Below are 24,350 nucleotides of genomic sequence, written 5' to 3'. Positions count from 1 at the left end.
CACACACACACACACACACACACACACACACACACACACACACACACACACTGTATATTCTAATGCACACACACTCATGGTTGTACAATAAAACAAACGCTGCGTGGAAAAAGATGACAGAAGAGTGTGTGTTGTTTTTTTAAGTATAAACTCTTAAAAAAAAAAAAAGAGCGTACCAAATGCTGTAATTTGACTTGATTTGACTTCAAAAATAATCTACATCAAGATCATTTCAAACAAAAGTATTACAAAAAAAAAATCTGCAAAAAATAAGGAATACATCCAAAATGGAGCAGGAAGAGGCACACGCTTATGGTGTTCTGAAATGACCTTGTTCTTAAGCCCAAACATATTTACATTAAACATAATAATCTTATTTATAATTGACTACAAAAATGTAATACTTAATCACACAATCGTATAAAATAGAATAAAGTCCCTTTATAGATAGATAGTACTTTATTGATTCCTTCAGGAGAGTTCCCTCAGGAAAATTAAAATTCCAGCAGCAGTGTACAGAATTGAGATCGAAATTAAAAAGTAAAAAGTAAATAATGGGGGTATAAATGGAAACAAAATAGAAAAATATTACAATAAAATAAAAATAAAAAGCAACAATGAGAATGCAAATATAACAGTAAAATATTGTCATTGTTATAATTAATAACAAAAGTAATTGCCATACATCAGTGCAGCAAATAATAAGAGTCATAGAAAAGACACACACTCCCTCACATTCAAAGATATTGCACGTTAAGTAACGTCCTGGTGTATGTCTGGAACCCAGGATGCAGAGATAGCTGGCAAGTGCATGAAAACTCCCTCTATTAGAGAAAACGCAGGTAGCCCAACAAGCAAGTGCACCAAGAGTCAGTAAGCGTATGAGGCACATCGCAAATGATCAAAGGGGAACAAAAAATAATGGACATGAAATAATACAAAATACAAGAAACTTTTAAATGTTATGTAAGATCATGGCACGTTGCATACAGTGTACAACATTATTCAGTATGTTATATTTTTTATAAACGTTGGGACGGTATAGCTCGGTTGGTAGAACGGCCGTGCCAGCAACTTGAGGGTTGCACGTTCGATCCCCGCTTCCGCCATCCTAGTCACTGCCGTTGTGTCCTTGGGCAAGACACTTTACCCACCTGCTCCCAGTGCCACCCACACTGGTTTAAATGTCCATCCATCCATCCATCTTCTTCCGCTTATCCGAGGTCGGGTCGCGGGGGCAGCAGCCTAAGCAGGGAAGCCCAGACTTCCCTCTCCCCAGCCACTTCGTCCAGCTCTTCCTGTGGGACCCCGAGGCGTTGGGTTTCACAATGTAAAGCGCTTTGAGTCACTCGAGAAAAAGCGCGATATAAATATAATTCACAATTCACTATAAATATGGTTTGGAGAGTATGAGAAAGACAAAAGGCGCTGCAGCTCGTGTAGCGTGAATAAAACAAATACATTAGGAGTTTGCCTACAGCCACAGCCAATGGTTTTGACCAGATGCAAATTATTAATAACTTTGTAGACCATGCACCTGGCGACCACATGAGATGGTGATTAATTATTTAGAGGCGTCAATTGGAGCTTTTTGGGTACTTGGAGTATTTAGTCTGCTTCAGTGGAATGTTTGCCTGGTTTTTACACTTCCCCCCCTGCCAGTCGAGGCTGATGGCCGCCCCACACTTTTTATTTTGTATTTTTTATGTTTTTGTCCTGTCCAGCTACCCAGGCAAATCATATTGTTGATGTAGATGCCCATATCAGCTGTACAAATGTACTTTACAAAAGAGAAGTGTGGGATACTTCTCTTGTTGCTTTATTGGTATTTGACTTTATTAAATGTATTTATATTACTATATGGTGCAGCCGGGCCGGAGAAGGAGGGGATAGAAATAGAAAAAAAGGAAGACAGAGGGGCAAATTGTGGGGACAAGAGAGGGATAAGACAGAGAGACAACAACAACAGCAAACACTACAATAACAACAACAACAACATCAGCAAATAGGATATATACAAATATGATAGTAAAAAGGTGTACCCCACCTTCCGCCCGAATGCAGCTGAGATAGGCTCCAGCGTCCCCCAGGGCCCCGAAAGGGACAAGCGGTAGAAAATGGATGGATGGATGATAGTAAAAGTGATAGCAAAGAAGCAGTTAGTGAAATAAATATTAATAATACAGAAATGACAATGAGCATTATTACACTACAAATGGAGCAATACAAATACCAATAGAAATAGCACTATTGATAATGAATTTTGATGGGCCTGCTACCTGTACCCTGGACCTCTGGCCGGGGGTCGCCGGAAGCCACCGTGCTTATTAGATGGTGCAGAGTGTCTGAATGTGTGAGTTTTAGGTGTAACTACAAAATGAGCCACACAGTAAGCCTAAAACAGTAGCATGTTTACATAAAAATGCTAACACGTAGCATGTGGGATAACGATTGCATGATAACAGTCAGCATGTTTCATATACCAAGTTATATGACTCTAAGGTGTATGGCGGGGGAATTAGAAAAAAAAATTGTAAGATTAGATGAAAAAATTAGCAAGCTGAATTTAGCTTACAAGCATGCTAACAGGTAACACATGTCACATACCAAGGTATATGACTCTGGTGTAAATAGTAGCAAAACTAGCTCAAAAAGTTAGCATGCTAATGTTAGCATGTTAGCAAGCTAATGTTAGCATTCTAATAGTTAGCTTGTGTCACGTACCAAGTTATATGACTCTACGGAGTATGGCTGGGGAATTAGAGTACAAAGTGTAAAATTAGCTAAAAAAGTTAACACTTTAATGTTAGCATGCTGGCGTTACCACGCTAACAGTTAACAAGTGTCACATACCAAGTTATATGACTGTAGGGTAAACGGTAGAAACATTTACTTCAAAAAGCTAGCACGTTAATGTTAGCATGCTAACGTAAACATGCATACAGTTAGCATGTTTCAAATATCAAGTTATATGACGGTAAGGTTTATGGCTGCAGAATTAGACAAAAAAGCGAAAAAATAGGGGGGGAAAGTTATCACTTTGATGTTAATTGTTTCAAATGCAACAATACATATATGTAATGATAACTTGAATTACAAAAGAGAGCAGATAAATGGAGGGGTAGAAAGCGAAGCCAACTATTAACCTTGTAGATCGTTATTGTAACAATAGGTTAAGCTTTGCCAGTGTGCCATGTGTTACCCAGTTTCCCCTAGGGCAACAACGTTAATATATGTTTGATGAAACTTGATTATATGCATGAGTGTACGTATGTATATGTACTTTTATATGTACAGTATGTGTATATGTATGTTTGTACAGTGACTGTATATGTACAGTATGTGTATATGTATGTTTGTACAGTGAATGCATATGTACAGTATGTATGTATGTATGTATGTATGTATGTATGTATGTATGTATGTACAGTGAATGTGTGGCCGCCCCACACTTAGGTCTAAGAGCAATTTGTGTAGAATCATCTTTAAGTGTGGGATACATATTCAGTGAATTCATAGAGAGACGTGTCAGGTCACAGCAGGGTAAAACATCAAAAATATTTAAAAAATGTTTATTTCAGCGTAGATAGAAGGTCAAATCCAGCTGATTCATTTCTAACGCTAAATAACTCACAGGGGGAGGTAAAAGTTCACAGGTAATTATGTCCAAAATCATCTTCCAACAAACCACATGGAGTCATACCTCATATCACAACTCTCAATGAGCTCTTCCCAGAACTACTACAATTTTGTTAATAAACCCTTATATACTGACACAACATCCACAAACATCTTTGTTACTTTAAAATGCCACCAAACTCCAACGCTTACTGACAAGTCAACAGAAAAACCCTTTATATTTACTATATGCTGTAACACCAACAAGGTAAGACATGTAGATTTTGCAACATTTTGTGGCATTATTATCCATAAATAAGTTAAATGTCCAGTCGGACAAAGGTTACAAAGTAATATTGGAAGAGTGACAAAGTACTACGCACTATTGTTTGGCCTTGGCTGAGTTTTGCAATTTAGAGTCCCATTCTAGTTTTTGTTTTATTTTTCATACATTTTGAGCATCCTCTTACAATAAAACATATCTTGGTAGGTCTGTTGGCAATAATTAAAAAAAAAAAAAAAAAAAAAATCAGTCTAATTAATGATAAAGCAGTGCTTGCTACTGAGATGCCTTCATTAAAATTGGAGTTTTAAGTGTCAGTCGCCACACACACACACACACACACACACACACACACACACACACACACACACACACACACACACACACACACACACACACACACACACAAACTCATTTAAACTTTCATTTTTACTTTTTATTTTGAACAACATTGAACATAAATAACATTAAAAAAAAAACTGTTCTACTTCACCAGTCTTGCTGATTATCTCTTAATCTACTATTTTAGCTGCAATCTCCTTTTGTAGGCCGTAATGCGGTTGTACACAGAACTGCAATGCTTGCCATTCTCGGTTTTGGAGAGCTTCCGGTTCGTCCCTCAAACATTTTAAACAGTCACTCTTTCCTGGTACAATACCATACAAAATATTTCCAGTTCAATTTATAATCAATCATTATACCTAGAAATTTGGTTTCAGTTACTCTTTCAATTTCTTAAGCTTATAATTGATGACAACATACCATTGGAAGAATGTCTCACTGCACGATGTCGTGATGATGCATACATGTCTTTTAAAGGTGTGTCAGTCTCTTGTGTGGTGGGATGTGTTCATCATCAGGGGTTGGTAATGCCACCTCTGTGGTGGTTTAAATGTAATAAACATTCAGTGTCATGTTTACCATAGGGCACCTTTAATAAACCAGAAAAATGTGTATTAACTTACCATTGTCAGGACATGGATAGTGTCCTTCCTCTCCGGTGATATCTTCCTCTTCAGTTTGCACAACATTCTGTCGTACACAAAACATGTTAAGCTTATAATTGAGTTCAAACCAAACAACAAATATGACAGCTTACCATTTGGACCAATTGTGATTTTATCCAAGTTCTTTCCACGGAACTCAGATAATCCACCTTGCTCGAATGCCATTAAAACTTTGCTGATTTTTGCCAGCTGCAATGTCTTTTCCGAAAGTCTATAGAACTCACGATGGATTCTAATATCATGGCCAAGAAAGTTGGCCAGCTGGTCCATCTCTGTGTCTGTCATGTTTAGCACAGTTGAAAGGGTGGCAGCATGTTTTCGTAGTTTCGTGGATGTAAGGGAAATAGGACACTTTGCATGACATGCTTTTGCATAGTCTCGTATGCAGTCAGAACCACGGAAATGTGTCATCGCTGTGGGTCTTGCAAACAGGTAAGTGTTGTCTTTGAGAACCCCACAAGTTTCCTTGTACGGTACTTGAGAAGTTCTAATTCCCACACCATTTTTGGAGTCAAGAGAATAGGAACAGGTCTGCCTCGTTTTCCCCTGATGACAATCCTTGAAAAATGTCTGCAGAGGTTTTTTTTCCACTTCCGAGAGAGCCCAATCAACATCCTTGGGAGGATCGGTTGTGTCTCTTGACAAAAAAGCCAACAGGGGCATGCCTGCTACCTCTCCTTCTCTTCGTCTGTTAAAAAGGATGATCTGTGTCAAACATACTTTTGTCAGGTCTGACCAGGCCTTTGTGGAAGAATTTTCAGATAGCGCACTGCTGCACTCATCATGCATTTGTCTAAGAAACTGATGCATTTTTTGAACATCCTCATGAAGGGCATAAGTTGTGGTACATTCCACTTTTCTTCGGCTATGTTCCTCAGGGCTGTTACAGAGATCAACTCGTTCCACTTCTCACGATGGACATCTTGGAACTGAGTGGCATTCCTGACCAACTCTTCATTGATGTTTATCAAACCTTGTGCTTTCAAAAGTTTGCTGACTTTAACCAGGGAATTCCCAAGTTTAGTTGCCAGTGATGGAATGCAGAATTTGTTAGTGTCACTATCATAGCAACAAATACATTTGACAGCTTTGACCATTTCCAAGTAGTTGTTAGGATTCACAAAATCCTCAATTTTTTCAAGGTAGTTACTCTCCTGGCATTATGAATCAGTCTTCCTAATTCCCGCATCTTCTTTCTGACACATTGTTGATTTTTTGCTGACATACCACTTTTGTTCAACAGGTGCTGCCCAACATCTGTGATGACATGGTCATTTTTTATTTTTTCGGTGATTGGATCAGGAATCATGACACTTATTACTCCCCACAGTTGTTTGGATACACTTGAAGGCACAGGCCCAGTATATATATGCAGATGGACTGGACACGGTTCTTTCCTGGTTTTCGGGTGACTGATGAAGGTTTGAGGCGGCAACTTCGCATGTGTCTCGACTAGGGATGTCCGATAATGGCTTTTTGCCGATATCCGATATTGTCCAACTCTTTAATTACCGATACGATATCAACCGATACCGATATCAACCGATATATGCAGTCGTGGAATTAACACATTACAATGCCTAGTTTGAACAACCAGGTATGGTGAAGATAAGGTACTTTTTAAAAAAATGTATAAAATAAATAAATTAAAAACATTTTCTTGAATAAAAAAGAAAATAAAACAATATAAAAACAGTTACATAGAAACTAGTAATTAATGAAAATTTGTAAAATTAACTGTTAAAGGTTAGTACTATTAGTGGACCAGCAGCACGCACAATCATGTGTGCTTACGGACTGTATCCCTTGCAGACTGTGTTGATATATATTGATATATAATGTAGGAACCAGAATATTGATAACAGAAAGAAACAACCCTTTTGTGTGAATGAGTGTGAATGAGTGTAAATGGGGGAGGGAGGTTTTTTGGGTTGGTGCACTAATTGTAAGTGTATCTTGTGTTTTTTATGTTGATTTAATTAAAAAAACCAAAATAATAATAAAAAACGATACCGATAATTTCCGATATTACATTTTAACGCATGGCAGGCTGATATTATCGGACATCTCTAGTCTCCACAGTACCTTTCTGGTAAACAGTCCTTGGCAATGTGCACAGTGCATGAAATCATTTCCTTTAGCTTCTTTAGGTGGTCGTTTGAATGGCACTATAGTTCACCCTTCTCTAACTCCATAATAGCAGCATTGTGAGCGTAGTTCCCTTTATTACGAATATTCTCTAGCCGTTTCCTTCTCTCCATGGAACTCGTTGGAAAGCCAAGAGCTGTGGCTACTTCCAATTTGTTTTTGTGTGCACTTTTTAGATGTCGTGCCAACTTGGCATAAGGCTCTCTGCAATACAAGCAATAATGGCTTTTGTTGTAAACTCTTTTTCCGTGTTTTTTAATAGGAGCGCAAACAACTACGGTGTCCATTGTTTCCTGAATTGAGCAGTATTCCTCTGTTTCAGTGACATCAGGTGTTATGCTGTTTATGTCCAAGTGGTCTACTGTACATATGTCTTTCATCTAAAATGTGTGAAACAAAGTCAATGTGAGGTTTTTAAAATGTCCTTAATCTCCAATGTCCATCATAACTATACATATAACTTCTTAAAAGTCCTTATAGACAACCAATTAGCATTAAATTAGAGCTTGTCTATAAAATCCGCTACACCTCCCTGATACCGAAGTACATGTCAAACTACTTCCTTAACGTAAATGACCGCCATAACCACAACACCAGGGGGAGCTCCACTAACCACGTTAAACCCAGATTCCGATCTAACAAAGGTCTTAACTCATTCTCTTTCTATACCACATCAATGTGGAATGCGCTCACAACAGGTATAAAAGAAAGGGCATCTCTATCCCCCTTCAAAACCGCAATAAAAGTACACCTCCAGGCAACTTCAACCCTCCCCGGATTGTTAATAATCAAATGTAAACAATCATAGATACTTTTTCTTATGCCTTCTGATCTCTCTCTCTCTCTCTCTCTATGTCCACTACTTGCTGTACATATCCTACCAAGTCAGACCTACACTGTTTCAATATCCATTTCTCTGTTCTCAATTGTTGATGACAACAACCAAACCTAACCCCCCCCCCCCCGGATTGTAAATAATGTAAATAATTCAATGTATATACCCTGATGATTATCCTGTGTGATGACCAGTGTTGGGTTAGTTACTGAAAACCAGTAACTAGTTAGTTACTAGTGACTTTATTTCAAAAGTAACTCAGTTACTAACTCAGTTACTTACACCAAAAAGTAATGCATTACTGTGAAAAGTAACTAGTTACTTCTTTTTCCCCCCCTTTTTTTAAGGCTCCCATTAATGCCCTTTTAGCCTTCATTTCAGTACTGTTATTGTACTGGAGAATAATACAATCTGTTGATCAACTTGACATGCATTTGCTTCACTGAACTCTGCTAAGCAATGTGCTCTACATACAACACACAAACAATGTGGTCTACATACAACACACAAACAATGTGGTCTACATACAACACACAAAGATATGTTTCAAAGGGCCAATTTATTTCAGGCCAGAACAAATTGACAAAACTATTTTAAATAGCTGCAACATAATGGCACTTTAACTTTAAGTAGATAGGATCTTTGATCCTAGACACAACTTACATTTAACTAAAATGTTCTTTTCTTTGTGCTCGACAAAAGAAAAGTAGTGAGAATGTTAAGACACTCGACTTCTGGCTTCCCCATGATGTCATGTTAGTTGTTATGAGCGTAGCGTATGTGTGTGTGTGTGTGTGTGTGTGTGTGTGTGTGTGTGTGTGTGGCCCTTTAAGATATGACAGCATGTGAGGTGAGTGACGTCAGTGAGTGAGTGGGCGAGAGAGGTGAGGGAGCGGCAACAGTAAGTGCGTGCAGGTGCTCTAGCTTGGTGGATGGCTGCGTCCAATAGAGTCACAAAGTTGCAACAAACCGCTGGCTCGTCATTCACCCTCAGCTGTAAAGACCCACTTCCGGGTAAAGTGAAGGTTGTTAGCCCCGAAGTACATAGGCCCTGGAGGAACGTCTCCCCTGCGCCCCTCAACTACGGTCTGGGAGCCCCCGCGCCCCCACCCACACAAAGCACGCCTCTTCTTTTCCACCGCAGCGCTGCAATAAAACACACTCAGATCTTCTGTTTCTAGCCGATACTACATAAAAAATAACGTAAAATAACGCAGTAACGCATCATGTAGTAACGGTAACTGAGTTACTGAATATAAAAAAAAACGCGTTACATTACTAGTTACCGCCGAAACTAACGGCGTTACTTTGTAACGCGTTAGTCCCAACACTGGTGATGACTGTATTATGATGATAGTATATATCTGATAGTATATATCTGTATCATGAATCAATTTAAGTGGACCCCGGACTTAAACAAGTTGAAAAACTTATTCGGGTGTTACCATTTAGTGGTCGATTGTACGGAATATGTACTTCACTGTGCAACCTACTAACAAAAGTCTCAATCAATCAATCAAGCTACTTTGATTATAAACCAGTCCAAATGGCAAAAAAATCAAAAACACAAAGTGATTCACAAGCTTTTTTTTGAGCAAGGCTCATGTTCTTAATTAAATGCACCCGTTGGAAAAGGTTCGCTTCGCTGCTAATTTTTTTGGCTTAACTTGGTCATAAACACATTAATCTTCTACAAATGATAGTCAATAACCTCCGTTTATAAGAAATATGTTCTTACCTTTTAGTTTAAACGACTTACTTCCGTGTCTCGATGTCTGAAATGTAGAACTCCTTCCTGTGCTGCGCTCACGCTGCCTCTGTGTGGCGCGCCAGGTGTTAATTGTTAAAGTAGTCAATGAAGGACCAGCCAGTGCAGTACCAGCTGCAGCCCGATTAAGGGGCTGCTGTGCACATGTATCACACTCAAACTAACCAGTAAACATGTATTATGAAAAAAAAAAAAAAAAGCTTAAAAATCAGAATGGATCTGACTATTATTTAAAAAGGTTTCCCTTTAGGGGACCTGTTTTTTTGTCCCCATAACATCAAAGGTCCCCTAAAGTGACTTTGTAAACAGAGTGGCGTCCCCAATAAGTAAGCATTGCCAGAACACACACACACACACACACACACACACACACACACACACACACACACACACACACACACACACACACACACACACACACACCCACACACACACACACATACACAAAGGGGTTTTTGTGTTGTTTACAGTGCAAAAGGCTAACCTCATCATGATAATTATTTGTGATATCTTCGTCATTAGTGAGTCATCCTTTATGTAAGCGCCGGCGGCCTCATGCACGCTCCACTGTGAACACACTCGATGTTATCGTGGCAAAAACACCAAAAACAAATCACTTGGTGTTGCAGGATGTCACAACAAGGAAGACATGATGCGTTTGCGTATGTATTTGAATTTCAGGCTTAAAATCTGCTGATAGTAAAACAAAAAATCTAACCAAAATGCCATCATACCTGTAGTATTTATTGATTATTGATTGACTCATTATTTTTGTCTATTTGAAGAAATATATCCCAAATGCTTTTGATGGGTAAATTTGTTCTAATATATTAGGAAAAAATATCTAGTTGTGATCCTGAATTTTAGATATTTTTAATTTTGCTTGAATTCCTTTTTTTTTCTCACCGTAGGAAACAATTTTATTGTGTATTGCAAAACGTGTGCTTGTTTTTTTTTTTTTTACCCATTCATACTGTAAGTTTCTAAAAATAATTTATTTTGTCCAGCAAAACAATACCAGCATGTTATTTTTATTTACTCATTTATATTTCCTGTGGGCTATAAATTTCCTCACACCATTTCTATAGGATCAAACAACTATATACACATGTAATATCATTCTGTAAAATACTTTGTATATTAAATATAAATCAAATTGTATTAAATTTTTTATCATTTAATTTCATTTAGCATGTGACTCCGAGTGATTGACAGCGTCAAAGAGGTTTTAAAGGGTAACTGCACTTTTTGGAGAATTTTGCCCATCATTCACAATCCTTATGGGACCACATGTGCATTCTAAATAGTGAAAAAATTCTAGTACAAGGCGGCTAACAATGCAAGTAATGGGAATAGTCTATTCCGCCTTTAAATCCCTCTAAAAATCAACCGAAAATCAGCAACAACGTTTCATATACACGCTGTAAGTATACAGCATACGTAATCTAGTAAAATTCCCCCAAAAAGTGCAATTCCCCATTGAGTTTTACGGCAAATTTAAATGAAAATATTTTTATTTTTTTATTTTTATCAAAACACTAGAAGAATTTGGACCACTGTGAACACACTTGCAGATCCTTGCGTTGACATTTCAACTTTGCCAGCACACATAAAACTCTGGGGTCCAAACTTGTGGTTTACATTAGTGGTCCCCAACCACCGGTACCGGTCCGTGGATCGATTGGTACCGGGCCGCACAAGAATTGTAAAAAAAAAAATTGTTTTTTTATTTTATTAAATCAACATAAAAAACACAAGATACACTTACAATTAGTGCACCAACCCAAAAAACCTCCCTCCCCCATTTACACTCATTCACACTCATTCGCACAAAAGGGTTGTTTCTTTCTGTTATTAATATTTCTGGTTCCTACATTATATATCAATATAGATCAATACAGTCTGCAGGGATACAGTCCGTTAGCACACATGATTGTATTTCTTTATGACAAAACAAATAAAAATGTATTACACGGTTACTCTGCCGAGCTCTAGACAGCACAGACACTCTACAACGGCACATTATTTGCAGATTATAATTACTAGTTTGCAAAAAAATTTTTAACCCATCCATCCATCCCATCCTTTTAACCCATCCATCCATCCCATTCATTTTCTACCTCTTGTCCCTTTCCAATGAGGGAAAATTACATAATCTCCCACGACACACCAGACTGTATCTAATGGTACACCAGTGGTTGAAAAACACTGCTCTAGGCAACAGTGACGTGCAGTCACTAGAGGCAGGTGTACCTAATTCACAACTCCTCCAACACGAACATTATTGTTTTTGCACTTTTTGGCTTCTTATTAATTAACTTTTGTAACCTATTTTTATGGGCTTTCCTCTTTGTGATGTTAAGTTCCTGTTATGCGCTGTTATACAGTATATGCCTTGAGCTCTTATTTTGAAAGCGCTAAAAGCGGAAGTGATGACACGTTGGAGTGGAGCGGAGGTTTTTGAAAGAAGGTAAATAAAGTGGTCCTCGTGTAAACTGGAGCCTCCGTGTTTGTTATTTTGTAGTTTCATACAGTATAGGCGACATTTATAAACCCTCGGTTACACTTTTTTAAATAGATTCAATCTTGCACGTGGAAAGTTTAAGTGAGGGCTTTAGTTGATATAACACTCCCGTCAGGGGGTGCATTAATCCGGCACAACAGCGGCGCATGGACTTCATTTATAAGTAAAGGTAAGACCATAATAAGGTTTTTTTTTTTAATTAAATGTGCTTTTTTGTGTGCTAAAGTTTGTATGTGTAAAGTTAAAGTTAAGTTAAAGTACCAATGATTGTCACACACACTAGGTGTAATGAAATTTGTCCTCTGCATTTGACCCATCCCCTTGATCACCCTCTGGGAGGTGAGGGGAGCAGTGGGCAGCAGCGGCGGCGCGCCCGGGAATAATTTTTGGTGATTTAACCCCCAATTCCAACCCTTGATGCTGAGTGCCAAGCAGGGAAGAATGCTGGTATGAGCTTTTAAACATAACCCGTTAACTGCTGCCAATCAAATGGTGAATAAGATACTCTTTAGGGTTCATATGTTTGTAAATCTGACTGTGATGAAGTCAGTGCCTCACCAGCCATCAACCTCACCGCACGTCACTGCTAGGCAATATACAAAATAAGACTAATAGTGAAGGGAGAAGTCCGTCCCCTGGTCCTTAACTTTTTGGAAATGTGGCCCACAAAACTATTTAGTTTATGCCAAGGGCCATACACACCATTCCTATGGTATCAAACAACTGTAGAGTTAACCCTTTAGAAAGGCAGAATTTTTTTGCTCCACTTCTTCATAAATAAAAGTGGTATTATTCCGAGAGGAACGTCATCAAGTCATGAGAGATTGTGAATGATTTTCTGAGGAAGCTATTAGCCGAGCGGGGGGAAGGGGAAATTACAGCTAAAAAATGTCATTTGCATGAGCTCCTGTGCCGGAATGTGATAAAGAGATGAGCGCTGCTAATCTCAGCAGTAGCGTCTCTATAATAAGAGCTGCAAATGACGGAATTGTTAGTCCACACAGCCCTGAAGACAATCATGTGAACGTTTTTCATCCAGACCCAATGTGACGCTAGGGTGACGTGAGTGAGCACATTAAACACATTTAGCGAAAATATCCTTAACTTAACTGCATGCATCATTCATTCAGATAAAAAACCGCAGCAAAGGATGCGAGAACAAGCGCGAGACGAGAAGAAGGACTCAACACCAGCAGGAAGCAGACCCGCGACCTCTCCCAAGGCCTCGTGCCGCTTTGTTGCCGTGACCTCAATTAGCATCAGCTGGTGCTGAGCGTTTAGGCGGACGACAGCAACACGATCACACACACGCACGCCTAAATGCCACAGACGAGCTGGCATTTGAGGGAAGGTTTTTATCTTCGCTGCAAGCTTTTGTCCACCATGAAATAATACAACCTGGATGCATATCATACATCATCCCTCCTAATAGGTGGGACTAATCTGGGACTTTATATGCGAGACATGCGGGTCAATCTTCTCAAGGAGGGTTTTTACATGGGAACAAATGGCTGCCAAACATCATTTGAACGCAAATTTGTCCAAAAACCGCTGAAAAATTTGTGGCAAAAGTCACAAAACACAAAACTCAGTCATGCATGGTGCAAGTTGATCAATATATTGGGGACTTTTTTTTGTCCTTTGAGGTATATTTTTGCCTTATTTTTGGTTGTGGTACGAGAGAGTTTTTTTCAAGTTTCATTAAAAAAAAAATTCATTTTAATTGCTTTCATAAATACAAGATGGATTGATGGATAGTACTTTATTGATTCCTTCAGGAAAGTTCCCTCAGGAAAATAAACAAATGAAATATTTTAGCCCATTAGAGTAACTAAAAAGCTCTATTTTATGCTGCAGCTGTTACATATACTGTAATATTGTACATGGTAATTGTTATATGTTGTATATATTATGTAAAAATATAATATAATATTAGAGTGTCCGCCCTGAGATCGGTAGGTTGTGAGTTCAAACCCCGGCCGAGTCATACCAAAGACTATAAAAATGGGACCCATTACCTCCCAGCTTGGCACTCAGCCTCAAGGGTTGGAATTGGGGGTTAAATCACCAAAAATTACTCCCGGGCGGGGCCACCGCTGCTGCCCTCTGCTCCCCTCACCTCCCAGGGGGTGATCAAGGGTGATGGGTCAAATGCAGAGAATAATTTCGCCACACCTAATGTGTGTGTGACAATCATTGGTACTTTAACTTTAACTTTTTAATATATCAGTATATATCATATACTGTATATATAATATGTTAATATTACCTATATGTTATATTTTATATTGTTACTACAGTACATTTTTTAGTCTACTTTATACCTGCATTATCCTTTCCATCCTTACACTTTCCATCCTTTGTAACTGAGATACTGTGTGTAACAATTTCCCTTGTGGATCAATAAAGTTTGTCTAAGTCTAAGTCTAAGTCTAACGCTCCAAAAAGTCCTCAGGGAGTTAACAGTGTATATACAAACATTTTGGATTGATATTTTTTTCCACTTTTTTGCTCAAATCGACTTTAGTCCTAAATAAAAATGGCAAAAATGTCATGTTTTTTTATTTATTTTTTATTATTTCAATCCTTTGAATTGATCTAATAATGTTGTTGCTTTTTTATTTTTATTTTTTTTTTATTTGTATAACATGAGTTATCAGCCAGATAGTAAATGTTAAAGGGCTGGGGCATTGGGAGAAAGATCAGGCATAATAATTATACATATTTTACATAAACTGAAACATTTTATATTTTTTTGACCTGTTGCATGCTTTTATGTTAATATTGTAGGTAATTTATAATTTTAACTGTGGTGTGTGACTGCTGCTGTTTTCATTGTTGTATGTATGTCTGTAACTTTGGATGGATGGATGGATGGATGTTTTGCTGCCCCCTAGGCCAGGTCACGCTTGAAAAAAAGATTTTTTGGCAAAACAAAGGCTATTGATTGATTGATAAAATATACAGAAGATTAGTAAAATAATTCATTTTGAAGCAATGTTGTATTTCCTGTAGGGTCAGGCTGCACATTTTATAGTAGTTTAGTATCAAAAGTCCCCATTGACTACCATTCTAACTACTATTTTTAACTGTACAGTCATTACACAATACAATCATAAGTTTTCTAATTTCAGGGTTTCGTTTTGGGGGAAAAAAGAGTACAATTTGTTATATTTACTGTTTGGATTTGTCATGCCTGTTGATCATGTTTTTGTTTGGCCATGTGCTGTTTGGTTTTTGGACACTTAGTTCCTGCTTTTTCACTCCCTTGTTTTGTCACCATACCAACCATTAGTTTCACCTGTTTCACATTTTGAGTCACGCACCTGTTGTCACTAATCATGTCACTATTGTTTAAGCCTGTCAGTTTCTGTTGGTCGTCCTGGCGACATTAACTCTGTTACCTCTACTACTCATGCTACCCTTGTCATTCATGCTTGTATTCCATGCCAGAGTTTTCATGCTTTTTTCACGTCACAGGAAGTGTTTTCATTTTTATGTCCATAGTTCTGCCTTTGTGCTAGTTTTGTTTTCTTAGCCAAGTCTGTTCTTCGCCTTGTGCGCGCCATTTGTTTACACTTTTATAGTCATTATCAAATCATGTATCTACCTTCATCCGATGTCCAGTCCAGTTCGTTTGCATCTTGGGAAAGCAATCCTCGCAGTAATTCGCCATAGTCCACGTCATGACAGGACCTACATAGTACAATCAAATGTTTCTTACAGGACTTTGATGCGGCAACCCAAAAGGTTGAAATTAGACCAAAAATACAAAAAGACTAATCTGTTTGGAGCCGCAGGAAAACAAAAGCCATATAAGTTTTATGATAAAGGCAACACATGATGTAGGTATTTGCAATTATAGCCTACTATCAAAATGACTATGTGTCGCAGGCTGATGCTAATTTTTGTTGACAGAAATGTTGAAATGTATTATATTTATTCTACACATTTTTACAACATTGTAAAACATTAGTATAACGAAGGCTTCTCAGAGAGTGAGATAACTCCTGGATGTTACTGACTTAGAATGACCAAAGGTATAGAGTGTATGTCCAAGTCAAAGGAAACGGCAGGCAGTCTTCTTCTAATTGATTTATTACAATCTTTGCAAGCTGGGTAACATTTGCTGTGGTCTGGAACAAAATGGCACACAAACAAACAACATCAGAAATGCTGCCAATATTACATACAGATAATGTGTCTTGAGACAATTTAAATACACAGAGGACATAAGTAAAGGAAATTAAATGAGCTCAAATATACCTACAAACGAGGCATAATGATACAATATGTACATACAGCTAGCCTAATTAGCATGTTAGCATTGATTAGCTTGCGATCATGCACTTACCAAACATACTCGATTAGAGGTCCAACAAGTCAAAACTCACGTTTGTGCATTCACGCACAACATAAGTAATGTAAACAAACTACGGTGAGTTCAAAGACCGCCAAAATTAGTATGACAAAACGGCGCTCGCCAAATACTTTCTTCAGTGAAGCATGTTTAATTTAAACAGTGGGATTTCTTACAATTAGGCAGGTTTGTGTCATGTGTGTCCTCTTACAGAAACCATATTAAAACAAAACAATAATTTTTCTACCATTTTCATACATTTTTAAAAAGCACCAGGGAGCCTCTCTCCCCCTCCCCCAAGCCTCTCCTTCCAAACAGAGAATTGGACTCCATCGCAACAACCAACATGGCAGTGGAAAGAAAAAAAATTTAAAAAGAAAAAAAATTAATTAAATTGTTATATGTATTCAGTGATTATACTATAAAGTTATTTTCCATTTAACTTCACCAGTTTTAGATTATTTTTATTCAAAATCGCTGAATTCTCACATTTGCCATTCAAATACTGAGAAGAGACGGTGCGGTGATCAGCAGCCAGTTGAGGCACGTCACTTAGTTGTGCCTCAACATGGATTGCGGACTCGGCTAACTGCTGGCCTGCTGTGCAGTGAGACCGTATTGCTAAATGAATTATATTATACATTTCCATAGTTTAGTTAGCTGAGGTATATAATGTACAGTGTATTTTGTCAACAACTGTATGTGTGTAACGTTTTTCTTGTGCTGAGCAATCATAAAACTGCTGCGAAGACGCACTGTGTGAGGCTTGCAGTAATCCCGCCTCCTGGTGCCGGTTAATGCACCCCCGCCGCAGAATGCACCCCCCGAGGGGAGCGCCACACCAACCAAAGCCCACACCCAAACCCTCCACGTGCAAGACCGAATCCACCCAAAAAAAGTCACTTAACAAGAAGCCAAAAAGTGCAAAAACAACAATGCTCGCGCCGGAGGAGCCGTGAACGACTGCAGGGACACAACATTAGGTACACCTGCAGACTGCAGCACGGATTTCATATTTCATTCATTCACAACTCCTCCAACACCAACACCACTGTTCCCGCACTTAAAAGTAAAGGTAAGACCATAATAACGTTTTTTTAATTAAATGTGCTTTTTTGTGTGCTACAGTTTGTATGTGTAAAGTTAAAGTTAAGTTAAAGTACCAATGATTGTAACACACACACTAGGTGTGGTGAAATGTGTCCTCTGCATTTGACCCATCCCCTTGATCACCCCCTGGGAGGTGAGGGGAGCAGTGGGCAGCAGCGGTGCCGCGCCCGGGAATAATTTTTGGTGATTTAACCCCCAATTCCAACCCTTGATGCTGAGTGCCAAGCGGGAAAGAATGCTGGTATGAGCTTTTAAACATAACCCGTTAACTGCTGCCAATCAAATGGTGAATAAGATACTCTTTAGGGTTCATATGTCTGTAAATCTGACTGTGATGAAGTCAGTGCCTCACCAGCCATGAACCTCACCGCACATCACTGCAACATGGTCATCCCACCATCTTCTGGACAATACCTCTCCCCAGCGGACTCTGATGTTCTCTTTGGTTCAAATGGGCTACACATTATCCACCTTAATGTGAACAGCCTCACTGGAACCAAACTAGACCAAATCAGAGAAATGTTCCATAACAACAAGGTAAAAATCCTCTGTTTATTGATATTGTTATATACAGCTGAAATGGACCAAAGGGAATCGTCTGACTCTGATGAATTCATCATTTACGAGAGGACAACTTTCTGACTGTGGGACATGGCGGACAAAAGCCTGACTTTGTATGGACAATTCGGTACACTTTTAATTTTTAAATCATACCGTTTTGTAAATGATTGCTTTGTATTTCAACGACTTACTTTTTACTAAAAATAATTTTGACCTAACATTGTCTGTTTATTTGTATGGTATCAGTATAGAAATATAGTAACACACTCCTCCATACGTCATCAGCCTGATTTGTATAAACTACCCTGAACTGTGAAATGCGGTGGGAACACAAACCACACACTTCTACAGGAACCTATAGATCCAGGAACCAGAGGTTCCAGGAACCAAACCTTATGGTGGAAAAGGGCCTATTGATTCATGTTGATGTCGTATCGAAATAATATCGGTATCGACCAATTCTAAAGGCTCCAATGTCGGTATCATGACCATACTTGCCAACCCTCCCGGATTTTCCGGGAGACTCCCGGAATTCAGCGCCTCTCCCGAAAACCTCCTGAGACACATTTTCTCCCGAAAATCTCCCGAAATTCAGGCGGAGCTGGAAGCCACGCCCCCTCCAGCTCCATGCGGACCTGAGTGACGTGTCAACAGCCTGTATTCACGTCCACTTTCCCACAATATAAACAGCGTGCCTGCCCAAACACGTTATAACTGTAGAATGATCGAGGGCGAGTTCTTTGTTTCTTATGTGGGTTTATTGTTAGGCAGTTTCATTAACGTCCTCCCAGCGCGATAACAACACACAACAACAGCAGTCATGTTTTATTCTACTGTAAAGCAGTTCGTCTGCCGTAAACAGCAATGTTGTTGTAATATATTGAGTTGGAGGCAATAAACAGGCGAGGTGATGAAGTACGTCTCTTTACTGTAGACTTCAGAACAGACTCACACACTTGACGTCAGGTGCGCAACACCACGTAAATCATTGGCCAACCAAAAAGTAACCCCAGTACGCTATAGCCAACATTCACCAGGAGATGGCAACAGACAAACATAGATCACTCTATTACATTCCTCCCCTTTTAGAAATGTAGAAGTTACTCAAAATAAAACAACCCAACCAAAAAATGCAACAGCTCAATTAAAAAACTGTACTTGAGCCACATTCTTTTTTTTTTTTGTACTGAACTCTTAACCCTCATTTGTAAACAATAACATGCTTATTATACAAACAGTATTTGTACACCTTTAACACAGATTTTTATACTGTCTTCAGAGATTCAGTTTTTTTGGTGGTACTCGAAACCTTTCTGGGTACCTGCGAAAGGGTGTTCAGCATGGTTAGAAAAATAGTGACAGAGAATAGAACAAGGATGGACAATTCAACCCTTAACTCAACAATGAGTAGTTGAGTGTTATGTGTGTGTATATGTGTAAATAAATGAACACTGAAATTCAAGTATTTCTTTTATTTATATATATATATATATATATATATATATATATATATATATATATATATATATATATATATATATATATATATATATATATATATATAATAAATATATATATATATATATAGCTAGAATTCACTGAAAGTCAAGTATTTCTTATATATATATATATATATATATATATATATATATATATATATATACCGGTATATATATATATATATATATATATATATATATATATATATGAAATACTTGACTTGGTGAATTCTAGCTGTAAATATACTCCTCCCCTCTTAGCCACGCCCCCCACCCCCCACCTCCCGAAATCGGAGGTCTCAAGGTTGGCAAGTATGATCATGACACACATATTAGACATGTTCAAAAATAAGTTGTGTGAGGCACATTTGCAATACGAATCTCCACACTTTGGCCAACATGTCTGAAACAAACAAATCATAACCATAACAAACTTTTTTTTACCAATCATTTTTAGTGTTGACTTACTTTTCACGCCTGTATGACGACTCAAAATGTTCCAAATGAGAGCTGTGAGGAAATGCCCCTTTGTCTTCCGACCTTCTTTTAAAAGTGTCTTTTACTTATTATAAGTTTTACTTTCAACAAGGGTTAAGTTATTTTTTTACATTTAAACACATCTCAAAGTGCTACAATAACAAAACAACATTTAAAGCAATCAAAGTTTAGCCATTTATACCGATAAAATATTAAAACTAAAACGCATAAATGTCCTCCAATCAGCCAACAAAGTTGGTATCATCCATCATTGAGTGTATTTTTGTTGTTATGTCTTAATATGTTGGCCACTTGTTTCTAGGCAGAATTGCTAGTCCTGCCACCTATAAGCTAATTGAATAACTTTAATATACATTCCAGTTTATTCATTTTTACTGCTTCTTTAAGAAAAGCCACCGCTGCATTTAGGTTTGATTGAATATGTTTTTTACAGTGTTGGTTTTCCAGACACTTTTTATGACCTTGCTCACGGCCCACTGGAGTCCTTTTGTTGGATGCTGGCTGAACATCATGGCGAGAGGAGACATGGAGCAAGTGCTTACTACGCGTCCTTGACAAGATATTTATTTTAATGCGGTGTAAAGTCGTCGCAAACCAACTGTGTGATTGTGTATAGCGCAGCTGCGTTTGGACGCACAATTCTGCTCGCTCACACGTCCGCATATTGGCGGCCCATGCTGAAGTCAACGGGGGTTACGTCGTGACCACAGATGCTAATAGCCCTGATTCAAAGTGCATACATGCATGAGCGACATGGCACTGTAGATCATGGGTGTCAAACTCAAGGCCCGGGGGCCAGAAGTGGCCCGCCACTTCATTTTATCTGGCCCTTGAAAGCCTGGAAATAATATGTATCAATAAAGTACTCTAACTTCTCTTACTAAATGTATTAAAAAGTACTCCATCTAATCGCAAATTACGTTAACGTAAATATTGTCTAATTATGCCAAAATATATATTCAAACATTAAAACCACTTTTTAAATAGAAATAAATAATAATAATGATTTCAAAGCAAGTTATCCATCAAACTGCAAAGTAAAAGTAGCAGTAGATTTCATGGTAAAATTGTGAAATTTACTGCGGTTTTTGCAGTATTTTTCTCTAAATGAAAAAAACTGTACTTTTTTTTACTGTAATAAACTGTAGTGCCGCTTTGGCATTTATAGTAATACACCGAAAAATCTACAGTTGTTGATTTGCAGTTAAAACACAAACAAACAAACTGGCAGCTCAGGTGCCAAAATTTTACTGTAATATTGCATTTTTTTTTTAAATTTACAGTAGAAAAACAAATGTCAATGTTACAGTAAAATTCTGGCAACTGAGCCGCCTTTTTCTTACCATAAAAACAGCAGAACTGTTTTTCCATTTACAGTAATACACACTAAATTTTGAGGTGAAATTATTGCAACTTACCGTATTTTTCGGACTATAAGTCACAGTTTTTTCATAGTTTGGCCGGGGGTGCGACTTATACTCAGGAGTGACTTATGTGTGAAATTATTAACACATTTCCGTAAAATATCAAATAATATTATTTAGCTCATTCACGTAAGAGACTAGACGTATAAGATTTCATCGGATTTAGCAATTAGGAGTGACAGATTGTTTGGTAAACGTATAGCATGTTCTATATGTTATAGTTATTTGAATGACTCTTACCATAATATGTTACGTTAACATACCAGGCACGTTCTCAGTTGGTTATTTATGCCTCATATAACGTACACTTATTCAGCCTGTTGTTCACTATTCTTTATTTATTTTAAATTGCCTTTCAAATGTCTATTCTTGGTGTTGGGTTTTATCAAATACATTTCCCCAAAAAATGCGACTTATACTCCAGTGCGACTTATATATGTTTTTTTCCTTCTTTATTATGCATTTTCGGCAGGTGCGACTTATACTCCGGTGCGACTTATACTCCGAAAAATACGGTACCATATTTTTTTTACATTTCAGTTTAAAAAAAATCTACTAATGAAATGCATAAAACAATGGAGTAGTAATAGTATTCACTTTTAGAAGCGGCCCTCTGGGGCCAAACATAACTGGGATGTGGCCCTCACTGAAAACAACTTTGACACCTCTGCTGTAGATGATCATATATACTAGCATGGTACTTTAAAGGGGACATATCATGCAAAACAAAATGTTCTTACCTATTGATACCTGTTTTTGAGTATTTGGCTTTGCATTAGTGCCGAAAATTTGAAATCAAACCGTGGAGGCATGGCGGGGATATTTACAAAACTATCTTTCTTTTCTTCCTACTTCCTCCAAACTTTGCGTAAGTCCGCCATTGTAGTCCGACGTTGTCGTCAATAAGCTTCTTCTTTTTGTCTATCCCAGGGGTCGGCAACCCAAAGTGTTGAAAGAGCCATATTGGACCAAAAATACAAAAAAAAATCTGTTTGGAGCCGCAAAAAATTAAAAGCTTTCCATAAGTGATATAATGAAGTCAACACATCATATAAGTGTCTATATTAGCTATATTAGCCTACTATCAAAATACTACATGTCGCAGGCCGACACAAATCTTTGTTGAAAGAAATGTTGATATGTAATATTTATTCTACACATTTTTATAACATTGGAAAACATTAGTAAAACTTCTCAGAAGGTGAGATAACTGCTGGAAATCACTGGCTTTTAATGGCCAAAAGTACAGATGTGTGTGTCCAAGTTAAAGGAAACGGCAGGCTGTCTTCTTCTAATGGATTTATTACAATCTTTGCCAGCTAGGTAATGTTTGCTGTGGTCTGGAACAAAATGGCAAACAAACCACTATCAGAAATGCAGGCAATATTACATACAGATAATACGTCATGAGAAATGCAGATATAAATTAAAAACGCAGAGGACATAGGAAATTGAGCTCAAATATACCTACAAATGAGGCATAATGATGCAATATGTATATACAGCTAGCCTAAATAGCATGTTAGCATTGATTATCTTGCAGTCATGCATTGACCAAATATGCCTAATTAGCACTCTAACAAGTCAATAACATCAACAAAGTTCACCTTTGTGCATTCACGCACAGTATAGAAAGATTGGTGGACAAAATGAAACAAAAAATGAGTGGCATAAAATATGTCTTTCTCTGGCATCGTTGAAGAAAGTTATACAAAGTTATAAACAAACTACAGTGAGTTCAAGGACCTCCAAAATTAGTAGGACAAAACAACACTCGCCAAATACTCTCATCAGTGAAGCATGTTTAATACAAACAGTGGGATTGGCAACAGAATTGTTCAAATAAAACAGAAACTAAAGTTACAAATATTTACCTATGAACCCTCATCAACAACTTTTTTGTCTACTGCTGTTAACCAGGCAAAAACATAATTAAAAGACTAATAAATCATACGTTAGTTGTCATGGTACTCTCTTAAGATGATCGTTATTACAGTAAATTAATTAAATGACTTTAATGATTTACAGCAGCCACAAAACATACAGTCAACTCTAAAGCAATTGTATTCTAATAATATTGTTTTATTTTGAAGATTTGTGTTGTTGTTATGAGATTAAGTTACCATGAAATAACAAGTGTGTTGTAGGAAAAGCAAACAAAAAGATGCTGAATCCCAGCATCAAATTAAAAATATATTGATGAGTCATGTTGGAGTAATATAAACATGACATATTAATGACAGCTTGAGCAGGTGTGACATATTTGACACTCATAAAGAAATATGGTGGTCAGCTTGCTTGCAAATAATCTTATCATGTAACCAATGTACTTCCTCCATGAATTGACCCTGAGTCAACAATGTGACAGTCCTGTGTCTACATCTTTTATTTCAAGTCCTCCTATCTGGTGGGGCACTGCTCCCTAATGCACATTATAGCACACAAAAATGCCAAAATATTTCATATAGGGCCGCACACTAAAAAAAAAAAGCATGCAAGGGCCATTTTGTTATGTTTTCATTTTTAAAACATTTACAATATATTGATTTTTGTTTTACTCTTTAGGGCTCTACTCAAGTGGTCTCAATCATAAAAATGTTAAAAATAAGTCATATATTAGTATTTTGTTTTCAACCCTTAAATCTCTGAGTCGACTTCAGATCAATTTGTTGATAGAAAATTATATTTTTAATGTTTAATGCCTTTTTTTGTTTA

General features: G+C 37.6%; 1 long non-coding RNA gene across 1 annotated transcript; it reads right to left on the bottom strand.

Annotated features, from left to right (window-relative positions):
- Window positions 1-4,501: 4,501 nt before the first annotated feature.
- LOC140678851 (uncharacterized) lies at window positions 4,502-9,701 on the bottom strand. Its single transcript, XR_012050494.1, has 3 exons — window positions 9,630-9,701; window positions 4,867-4,933; window positions 4,502-4,779 (listed from the first exon to the last, which is right to left on the bottom strand). It is a non-coding gene; the product is annotated as an uncharacterized lncRNA (long non-coding RNA).
- Between the last annotated feature and the right edge of the window lie 14,649 nt (window positions 9,702-24,350).

Source organism: Nerophis lumbriciformis, linkage group LG06, assembly GCF_033978685.3.
Source record: "Nerophis lumbriciformis linkage group LG06, RoL_Nlum_v2.1, whole genome shotgun sequence".
Classification (NCBI taxonomy): domain Eukaryota; kingdom Metazoa; phylum Chordata; class Actinopteri; order Syngnathiformes; family Syngnathidae; genus Nerophis; species Nerophis lumbriciformis.
The sequence above is the reverse complement of the archived record's forward strand: the minus strand, read 5'-3'. Positions and strand labels throughout refer to the sequence as shown.